An 11,796-nucleotide genomic window follows, 5' to 3' on the forward strand; every position below is an offset into this window, starting at 1 on the left:
TTTTATCAAGTTAACCAATTTGATGGATGTGAAGTGGTATCTCAGAGTTGTTTTAATTTGCATTTCTCTAATCAATAGTATTTTTATATTAAATATTTTTATATTTTATATGATCTGATAACTTGGATTTCTTCTGAAACTTATTCATATTTTTTGACCACTTGTCAATTTGGGACAATGGTCATCTTTTCCATAAACTTTCTCTGATAGTTTTTCTTCTGAAAAATATTTTCCCTCTTCATATGTCTCATTGCACTTTGCTTGGACTTCTACTTTGAAATTATCACATTTCTTCTGTCATCATAATTGTACAACACATATTAAAAATCTTATTGTAGATTTAAGCTATTAAAGATTAAATGTATTTGAACTTTTAAGCAGTTAAGTGTATTTTAAGCATTTAAGCTAATGATTTATAACTTCTCTAAAACTTTTATGACTCTCTGTGTGTGAGTGTGTGAGTGTGTGTGTGAGTATTATGTATGTAGGTTTACATGTTTGTGATTTTTCTTCCAATATTAAACTCCAGGCTTTTGGGAAACATACCTATTTTGATGTCTTTTTATCCCCAGTGCCTAGCATAATACCTTGCATGAAATAGTTCCTTAATACATGTTTGAATTAAATTTTCGCATCTTCCACAGCACAACATACCACATACAGAACAGAGGTGATCAGTGAAATATTTCAGAAGAATTAATATAGAGTGATAGATTTGGATATAGAAGGAACTTTACAGGCCAAGTTTAATTTTATAGTTTTACAGTTGAGGAAACTGAGAAACAGAGTGTTTAAATGATTTGCCCAGGGTTACAAAGCTAATATATCTCTGGTGTAGAATTTGAACTCAAATCTTCCTTATTATAAGATTACTTACTCTTTCCTGTATTCCTCTAATTCCTTAAAAATGTTTAGGAGAGAGACTTTTCAAAGTTGTTCATTTATGCTACCCTTTACACTTTCTTTTCCCAAATGGAGTCTCCTCAAGTCTCCTGTACTTTTTTCTTCATTATTCCCATCATTCCTGATTTGTAATAATGTTACCAATATCCATACCAAATATCAGCTTAATTATCCATAAGTACTTATAATCTGACTTCAGTCTATCTCAGGCTCAGTTTATCAGTGCTCTATAATATACCAGTTTAATAATACCAATTCTGTATCATAACCAACTTAATCATACCAGCCTTAAAGCTTACTTACTGTCTACACCCTATTCTCTGCAAATTTCATAATCCTCTGCTGCTAAATAATGACCATCATTACCTTTGTAATGATCTTTATAACCCTTGGAATAGACAATTAAGAGTAGCTGTGATTCACTGCTGTCTTTTATGGACAGCTGTGTGCCTTTTAAGTCAAACATTCCCAGAAATGGACTGAGTCAACAAACATACATTCATACATACACATGTGTTTGTATATATGCATGTGTTATATATGTGTGTGTGTGCATTTTAAAATCTGTGATGCAAATTTTAAAGGATAGATAAAGATGTTAATAATAACCCCCTCAAAAAAACCTTAGAGGCCTGTTTTTTCTATATTACAATTATTTGTGTTATTTGACTATTTTTCAATTGGGGGCAATGGTTTTCTTTTTTCATAAGCTTTTTCTAATAGTTTTTCTTTGCTTAGCTGAAAAATAAAAACTTCTTCTTATTTGTACCAGCTGGACTAACTTTCTGGAGAATCTTGTTACCAGCCTGAGTCCTTGGTCTTAAAGGAGTAATGAGGCAGGTTCCCTCTTTGCTGAAGGATCTTCTATATCACCAAGAATTCCCCCACTGTCTGTGGTACTCTACATCTATTTCTCTCCATCTTCATATAATTAGTAGGATTGACTGTATGTTTAGTAGATTTTTTCTTTTTCTTTTCTTTTTGCTGAGGAAATTAGGGTTAAGTGATTTGCCCAAGGTCACACTTAGAAGTGTTAAGTGTCTTGAGACCAGATTTAAACTCAGGTCCTTCTGACTTCAGGGTTGGTGCTCTATCCACTACACTAACTGCTTCATTTAATTCATATTTTAAAGAAACTTTTTTTCTTAGAGTTTGGATTTTTTTTTTGAAAAGCTTAATGCAATCTTATATTGATTAACTAGTTTTTCTTATTTCTGCTCAAAGTTATCAATCAATTATAATTATTTGAATGGTGAAGGAATATGATAGCTAATGAAATTTAGCACTCAGACAGGTTCCATCGGGATGACAATAATGATGATGAATGTTTCTATAGTACTCAAATATTTTTATAAAGTACTTTATAAATGTCACCTAATTTTATACTTACAATGACAATAGGATGTAGGTGCTTTTACTATCCCCATTTTGAGGATGAGGGAACTGAAGAAGATAGAAATTAAATGGGGACATGTCCAGAGTTACACTGAAATAAGTGTCTAAGGCCCAAATTGTTTAGTCATTCCCAAATGATGGGTGCCTCCTCGATTTTGAATTCTTCATACCGCAAAAAGAGTTGCTATGAATATTTTTGTTCAAATAGATCCTTTTTTTTAAATGAAAAACAATTTTCAGATGAAGAAATTGAAACCATTTCTAGTCATATAAAAAAGTGCTCTAAATCTCTATTGATCAGAGAAATGCAAATTAAGACAACTCTGAGGTGCCACTAAATACCTCTCAGATTGGTTAAATTAACAGGAAAAAATAATGATAAATGTTGGAGGGGATGTGGGAAAACTGGGAGACTAATATGTTGTAGGTGGAGTTGTGAACTGATTCAACTATTCTGGTGAATAATTTGGAACTTTGTCCAAAGGGCTATCAAACTGTGTATACTCTTTGATCCAGCAGTGTTTCTATTGGGCTTATATCCCAAAGAGATCTTAAAGGAGAGAAAGGGACCCATATGTGCAAAAATGTTTGTGGCAGCCCTTTTTGTAGTGGCTAGAAACTGGAAACTGAGTGGATGCCCAACAATTGGAGAATGGCTGAGTAATTTATGATATATGAATGTTATAGGATATTATTGTTTGTAAGAAATAATTAGGAAGATAATTTTAAAGAGGTCTGGAGAGACTTACATGAACTGATGCTAAGTGAAGTAAGCAGAACCAGGAACCCATTATACACAACAACAGCAAGATTATATGATGATCAATTCTGATGAACGTGGATCTTTTTAATTACTAGATGATTCAGGCCAGTTCTAGTGGTCTTGTGAAGACATCCATTTGCACTCAGAGATGATTTAGGGACTGAGTGTGGATCACAACATAGCATTTTCACCCTTTTTGTTGTTTGTTTACATTTTCTTTTCTTTCTCATTTTTTTCCCCTTTTTAATCTGATTTTTCTTGTGGAAATATGTATAGAAAAATTACATGTTTAAGATATATTGGATTTCTTGCCATCTGGGGTAGGGGGCAGGAAGGGAAAAATTTTTGAACATAAGGTTTTGCAAGAATGAATGTTGAAAATTATACATGCATATGTTTTGAAAATAAAAAAATAAAGCCTTAATAAAAATAAAATAAGAAAAAAAAAACCCAAATAGATCCTTTTCCTGTTTCTTTGATCTCTTTGGGGTGCCGACCTTATAATTGTATTTCTCAATTAAATAGTTCAGATGCCTTTGGGAGAAATTCCAAATTATTATATAAAATGGTTACAATATCTCACAACTCTACCAAAAGCACATTAGTATCCTGATTTTTCCACATCCTTTCCAGATTTTATTATTTTCATTTCCTATCATGTTAGCCAATCTGATAGTATGAGGTGGTATATGGGTGTTTTTTTTTTTTAATTCATATTTTTCTAATCAGGAGAGATTAGAGCATTTTTTTAAACACGATTTTTCATAGCTTTGATTTTTTTCTTCCTAAAGCTTAATATCTTTCCACTGTTTGTGAACTGGGAAATGACTTTTTTATTTAAATGTAACTCAGTTCTCTATATATTTGAGAAACGAGGCCTTCATTAGAGAAACTTGGTATATTTTGGCGACATTATTCCCATTGGCGACATTAGTTGTTTTTGTGCCAAACCTTTTAAATTTCATGTAATTAAAATTATGTATTTTACTTCCCATAATTCTATCTATTTCTTGTTTGGTCATAAACTTTTCCATTATCTATAGATTTGACAGACACATTTTTCTACATTCCCATAATTTACTGATGATAGGACTCTATATCTAAATCATTTGCCACTTTGATTTTATCTTGATACATGATATAATGTGGTAAATACCCAGTTTCTGTCAAACCGCTTTCCAGTTTCCTCTGCATGTTTTGTCAAATGGTGAATTTTTACCCCCAAAGATTAGATCTTTAGATTTATCAAACATTAAATTACTTGTGCATTTATTACTGTGTATTATATAGCTAATGTATTCCACCAAGCCACTACTCACTTTCTTAGTCAATACTAGATTGCTTTATTACCACTTTGATGTTGATTAACTTTTGAAATCTGCTAATGCTAGACATTCATGCTTCATATTTTTTCATTGATTCCCTTAATAATTTTGACCTTTTCATGTATACTTATTGTGTATCTAATTTATATTTTAATGTACTTAACATCTACTGGTCATCCTGCCATCTGGGGGAGGGGGTGGGGGGTAAGAAGTGAAAAATTGGAACAAGAGGTTTGGCAATTGTTAATGCTGTAAAGTTACCCATGCATATATCCCTGTTGGGTAAGATAGATTTCTATTACCAATGGAGTGTGTATATATATATATATTTTTTCCATCTCTGAACCAGTTCAAATATTTTCCCCTCCACTATAAAAGTTTTTCCTTACATATTTCTTTTATATTAGATACCCTCATTCTTTCTCTATATTTCATATTTTCTCAGAGTATTTCTTTTCTTCATTCATCCATTTTTACATTAAGCCTATATATTAATCACTTCCATACTCTTTTTATTAAATAGAATCCTTCTACTTACCTTAATAATGATAAAGCCTTTAGAAGAAAGATTTATTTCTTATGTATATTTTCACATAAAAACAGGTGTAAAAACTCAATCTTATTGAGTATCATATGATTTTTTTGTTCATATTTGCCTTTTTATGATTCTCTTGATTCTACTCCTTGAAATCAACATTTTCTATTCAGCTCTGGTCTTTTCAGTAGGAATGTTTGAAAGTTCTCTACTTCATTAAATATCATTTTTTTTTCTCTTGAAAGATTACACTTAGTTTTGTTGGGCAGGTTATTCTTAGATGCAATACCAGCTCTTTTGCCTTTGGAATATCATGTTCCAAACCTTCTACTTCTTTAATGTAGTAGCAGATAAATTTTGGGTTATCCAGACACTGCTAGATATTGAATAGTTGCTGGCAGCTTGAAATATTTTCTTTTTACCCTTGGAGCTCTGAAATTTGACTATAATATTTCTGGATATTTTAATTTTGGGATCTCTCTCAGGTGGTGATTGGTGGACTTTTTCAATTTTTATTGTACTTTTTGGTTTGAGGATATATGGGCAGTTTTCCTTGATAATTTCTTGCAATATGATGCCTAGGCTCTTCTTTTTAGGTATTCTAATTATTCTTAAATTATAACTCTTCAATCTGTTTTACAGGTTAGTTTGTTTTTCCTATGGTTGATATTTTGTATTTTTTTTCTTTTGACTTTGTTTTATTGTTTCTTGTAGTCTCATGGAATCATTAGGTTCCACTTGCCCAATTCTAATTTTTAAGGAATTATTTTCTTCTAAAAGCTTCTATACTTCTAATTCCATTTGGTCAATTCTGTTTTAGAAAGTTATTTTTATTACCAAAATTTGTTCCTCTTTTTCCACTGGACCAATTCTTTTAAGATTTTTAAAATAATATTGTTGTGTCCCCTTACCCAAGTGTTTTCATGATTTTCTTTCTTTGCTTTCATTTCTTTACCTAATTTTCCCTCTACCATTATAATTTGATTTTGAAAATAATTTTTGGTTCCTCCAGGAATTTCTGTTGGGCTCATATCCAATTCATTTATTAAAAAAAAAAAATCAAATCTTTGTAACTACTTTTAATTTCATTGTCTTCTCCTGAATTTGTATCTTGATTTTCTCTGTCACTATAATAGCTTTTTATGTTGATTCTTTTGTTGTTGTGGTTTGCTTATTTTCTCAGCCTATTTCTTGATTTATTTTGAACTTTGGAAAAATATTGGGTTCTGTTATTGATGTTAGATGGGGAACTGAGAGGCATTGTAACAAGCTTCAGGTTTTTTTCATGATGTTTTTAGAGATAGTTCCAAAGCTTTGAAAGTTTTGTGCTTCGGAGGTAGTGTGATCTGAAGAGAATTGTGACCAGTTCTGCTGGTATATACTCTCATCCTTATCCAGAAGGCTTTTAACCCCTGGGGATTATAATCAATACTATATTTCAGGTATCTTGCTCCCTTAAGACCAGAAATGATGCTGTTCCTCAGGGTCCCTGCGCCTTTGAAACCAAAAGTGAATTTGTCTTTCATTGTTTCCACTTGGTCTTAAATGAAAGTGCTCTTTTTTTTTGCCCTTAAACTATGACCCAGAAGTGGATATGGGCAGTGGAGTGGCCAAATAGCTCCTTGCAGAGGGGTCACTTAACTAATTGCCAGGATCCTTTACCATCTCTAGTTTAGGAACTTTTGAAACTATTGATGTCTCTATCACCAAGACTTTTTTTGTTTGTTTTTGTAAGGCAATTCGAGTTAAGTGATTTGCTCAGGGTCACAGGGCTACTAAGTGTTTAGTGTCTGAAGTTGGATTTGAACTCAAGTCCTCCAAACTAAAGGGCCAGTGTTCTATCCCTCATCTAGCTGCTCCCATCACCTAGCTCTGGACCAGCTTACTCCCCTGTGTCACAGATCTCTCTTTCCAATTTCCTATGTAGTCTTGGACTAGAAAACCACTCTGACCATTTGGTGGCCATGACATTCTAGAATTTGATTGAATTTAAAGTTGTTTATAGGGAAATGCCAAGAGAACTCAGTTGAATGCTTTCTCTACTCTGACATCATAGCTCTGCCCCCAGAAAAATTATTTTTAATACAAAAAATTCAGATTCATGAAAAATTGAAAATAGACTTTATCCCCCCCCCAAAAAAAATAAATCGTTTTGTGTTAAACAGTATAATAGTTGCCTCATAGCAAAAGAAGGAAGAGCTTCCTCCCTCCCCCAAAAGCAAAAAAGCCCCATAATCTCACTTTCTTCTGATGACCTTTCTAAAGTCATAAACAGCAAACATGCAGCTTGTTGCCAAAATAATGGATTATATCAGCCTCTGCTCTGTGAAAGTGGTTGCTAAGGAAGTGTTACACTAGCTACTCTTGTGACTTAATAATGCTTGCTTTTAAAAAGAAAAATAAAAGAGGAAAAAAGAAATTAATTACCCTGGAAAGCCTAATTAGTTCTATCTAGCATCCCCTCAACAATGCCAATTACAATTGTAGTCTTCTTGTTGGGGTAACAAATCAATCCTCTGAAAAGTTTTTGAAAGAGTGACAATGAGGTCATTAGATCCAATTCTTTCATTTTTAGATGAAGTTATTGAGGTCCAAAGAAACTGAGTTGTTTAAGGTCATACAAATATTAAGTGATATAATTGTGATTTCAATCTAAGTCCTCTGACTCCAAATCCAGCCCTTTTTGCATTTTATCATTATTCACTCCATAATTCTGTTGGCACTAAACAGAGATCAAAATAAGTTCTTGTTGCACCTATAGAGTCAAAGATTCCTTGTAGAACACCATAGATGTTAGGGTGGGAGCCACTGGTAGAGATAAGCAAAGATAATGCTTTCTAAGTTACAGCATCTGAATATTTCCAGCCTGCCAGATGATTTTCTTCCCTTACAATTTACCATAATAATCTTGTAAAGAACAAGGTCAATGGAGAAAAATCACTGTCACTTCCAATTGTAATCTATTTTTTATCTTATGATATTTGATATATATATCTTATGATCCTATGTATGGAGAAGATGTTATAATTAGAAACATATCAATTAATGGAAAAATGTCACTGGATTTACAGTAGCTTTTTGTCATGGTGTGTTTTTCAGTCAACAAATACTAATTAGATGACTATTGTCATGTGAAGGCCTCTTTTGGCATTAAAGGGAATAGCTATAGTTGTGGAACATTGCATAAACTGTCGGATTTAATTGATTTGGTTGATTTGGCTGAAATGCTTTTTGTTATTCTTTCTTTAGTTTGAGGAACTAGTTTTGGGGTAGGAAATGAAGGAGAGATCTATTTGGAGATGAAAATATTGGAAAAACAATGTAACAATAATTTTTCTTTTAAAGAAAGAAAGTTTTTGTTATTAAGAAATGGATACTCATTCTCAAAACGAGTGAGAATAGCCAATCTTTGCCATTAGGGATGGCTGGATTTTCCAGTATATCACTTATAGAATTGCCTTGTAGAATAACTCTTCTGCTAAATAGATATCATTCTAGGTGCCAAATACAGAGTATACAAGATGCTAATATCTTGGGGGGACAGAGACAAATAGTTTTCTTGTCTGAAAACCTTTTGTTGTCCTATTTTTTTCTTTTTGTCAATCTTCCCAGTAGGTCAGAGCATCAATAATAAGTCATATAAAGAAATGGTCACATGAGGAGAAGCTTTTCTAGGATCCCTTTACAAATACAATTTACCTTTGTCTCTGCACTCAAGGTTTACTTGGGTCACTTCTCTCTGCTGACAAATTAGTTCTATCAAAAGATAATAGAATCACCACTTGTCATATCCACTAGCAATAACAATTACTTTCACTTTTCCTCGAATAATCCAGGTAACTATTTGTTGGAATGATAGTACTCACTAGGTAACCCATCTGTTTTCTCTGCCTCCAGTGGATATCCTTAGAAATCGTGCTAATACATTCTTGCCTTGTTAAACAGAATATACTGAACATAATTTAACCTCCATTTTAGTGACTCAGAGTCATTTTTGTGAATAATATACCACTATTGTTTTATATTCTGCCATAGAAATGTCCTCAGGGACTATTGGGACCTTTGCTCTTATAACTAATGGTCCCTAGACTGCTATAATCTCTGAGTTTTTATGTCTAGTTTTCATAGTTTACCTATCTCCTCATTTGCAGACTCTCAACTATCATTCTTAGATATTAGAGTACTAGCAACTTATTTTAATACTTTTAATCTATTCTGAACTGGCAAATCAGTTAATAAAATTTATTTGAATATATTTCTAAATTTAGACTGATAAAGACACAGAAAATGGTCTCAAGGACTCTCCTTTAAATAATGGCTATGAATGAAGCTTGAACTTTGAGACATCTATATCAGGAAAAGATGACCAAAGAAACATCAGTATTAGTTGAACTATATGCCTATTATCTTATCTAAATCAAGTCTTTATGATGCTCATCTATATATTAATCTATATATGAATTGGGTAGTAAGGAATCAGCAAAGATTTGCAAGCAATATTCAGCGATATATATCTTTACCACCTTATAATTAATTGAAAGATGTGAACTTATAGTTCCCATTATGCTTATTTGTTGCTTTTTTATGAAAAAAACATAGGTAGAATAAATTACCAACTCAAAGATAACAAAAATTAGGCAAAGAAGGCATAAAATAGGGAAACATTTGGCCAAAGTTTCCATAATGATGATGAAGGAGATGCTCCTGTTTGTGAATGATAATATTTTGATTTATATCAATGTTTTATATATATATATATATATATATATATATATATATGTTGATTTATATCAAGCCTCAAATGTAGCAGAAAACTTCCTTCAATAGATCTATAATGGCTCTGGATGATTAGTGGGTGTATATGGATATTATATATATTTATATATATATATAGTTATTTAAAATGTTATTTAAATATTGTCTCCTCCATTAAAATGAAAGCTCTTTATAGTGAGAAACTGAGGTTTTGTCTTTCTACATATCCCTATCATTTAGCATAGTGCCTGAACTTTAGTTCATGTTGATTTACTGAGATGATGTGCAATCTGAATCATTGGAGAGGGTTTCATTGAAATAATAAAAGATAAAAATGTTTTTTTTAATTCATATTTGGAAGCTATTTAAACTTGAGCTATATTGATAGATCACCAAAATAGCTAGTTAATAAAATATAGAGAAGAAGAAAAAAAAATTTAAATAAACTTAGTTAATCAGCAGTCAAAATGGTGAATGAACATCATAGGTTTACATTTTAGAATGCCTGAAAAATCTATTTGTTGAAAGGAATGTTGATTCTTTGGAAATTAGGAGTCCTTTTTATTATTTTATGTAAAATTTCTTTGAGAAAATTATTTTTAAAATAACATGTTATAGTCTTTATTGTGAAGTGTTCTATTATACATAGCACTAGATATTAGGATGGATCTTTTATACAGCCCACAACAGTTTTTATTGCTCCAAAAGTAATGTTGTTAGTGGAAGGAGAAAGCTAACAGTTAGGGGGAATCACAAGTGATACTTAAGTTTTACTAGTCATGAATTTGAAATTGTAATAGAGATGTAAGCAAAGTTTTATTTTGCCTATCTTTGGAAAAGGATTTTCCTAAGAAATTTAATAGTGTAAGCAAAACTGCAGAGAGAATTTTTTTTTTTTAACAAGAAAGCAGACTTTTCAAACAGTCTTAAAACAATGCATGTGCAAATGAACAAATGCTTATCATAAAAATAAGAACATCAGCCTCTCCATAATACATTCTTATCTTTTTACTTGAATTTATAATATGTATCTGACATAATACAATCATGTTTTAAAAATAAATGTGTACTTTAATGGAATAAAAATATGCTTCTTTAGAAATAGTCTAATGGATTTCCACTAAAGGAACCTTATGGCTTATTCAGTCAAAAAACTTTTTTTTTTTTTTTTTTTTTTTTTTTTTTGAGAATCTGTTATGCTTTTAACCCCTGTTTGGATAGAAAATAATTATGATGAAATCCCCTTACATAAGCAGCTCTCAGTCTACTTGGAAGAGACAAGACTGATTAATGAAATGGTTAGAAATTCAACAATCAATTAATAAGAATTTATTAAGTACCTATTATATAACATTAGAGGATGTGCTAAAAATACAAGGAAAGAAATGAGATTTAATATACATACATACACACACCTCTAGATATAGGTCGATATATCTGTGTACTCTGTGTTTCCATCTCTGTCTCTATCTCTGTCTATCTTTCTCTCCCTCTCTTTTTCTGTCTCTGTCTCTCTAGATATAACACTGCCTATCCATTGCCTGAAGGCCAGGTATATTAATGATTTCACTCTTGCACCACAATTCCCTAATACCCTTAAGGGGATGAGGATATTTCATTTATATTCTCTGAAAATGGCTCTTACCCCTATAGATATCATTCCCTCAATCACAGGGGTGATCCTCCAACCCCCTGTTTCATTAAACATCAATACTAATATTAGCTTTGACAAAGAAAATTTTACTTCAAGAAGTATAATTACAAATATACAAAATTACTGCCCTAAAACATGTAAGTATAATCCTTCTCCCCCTCTGTTCCATTTTAGTCACTGGGGATGGAAAAAATGGGGATGGGAATTAGGTACATGACTTAGCCCAGTTCCCAGAGAACACAGTTCTAATTCCAAGTCTAAAATTCCCTTTCAGACTTGAGTCCCAGGCACTCTGACTTCCCAAGGCTTCCATGCCAGGCTGGCTGGCTATAATATCCCACTTGTATTTCTGGCTCCAGAATCGCCGTAGCTTGAACTACCAGGTCCCATGGAAAATTGCCTCTACCACCTGAAACCAAAAAGGATAAATGTGGTGATATGGGAGTCAGCTGCCAGTGGCTACTGG

The sequence above is a fragment of the Sarcophilus harrisii genome, chromosome 4 (assembly GCF_902635505.1).
Source record: "Sarcophilus harrisii chromosome 4, mSarHar1.11, whole genome shotgun sequence".
Lineage (NCBI taxonomy): Eukaryota > Metazoa > Chordata > Mammalia > Dasyuromorphia > Dasyuridae > Sarcophilus > Sarcophilus harrisii.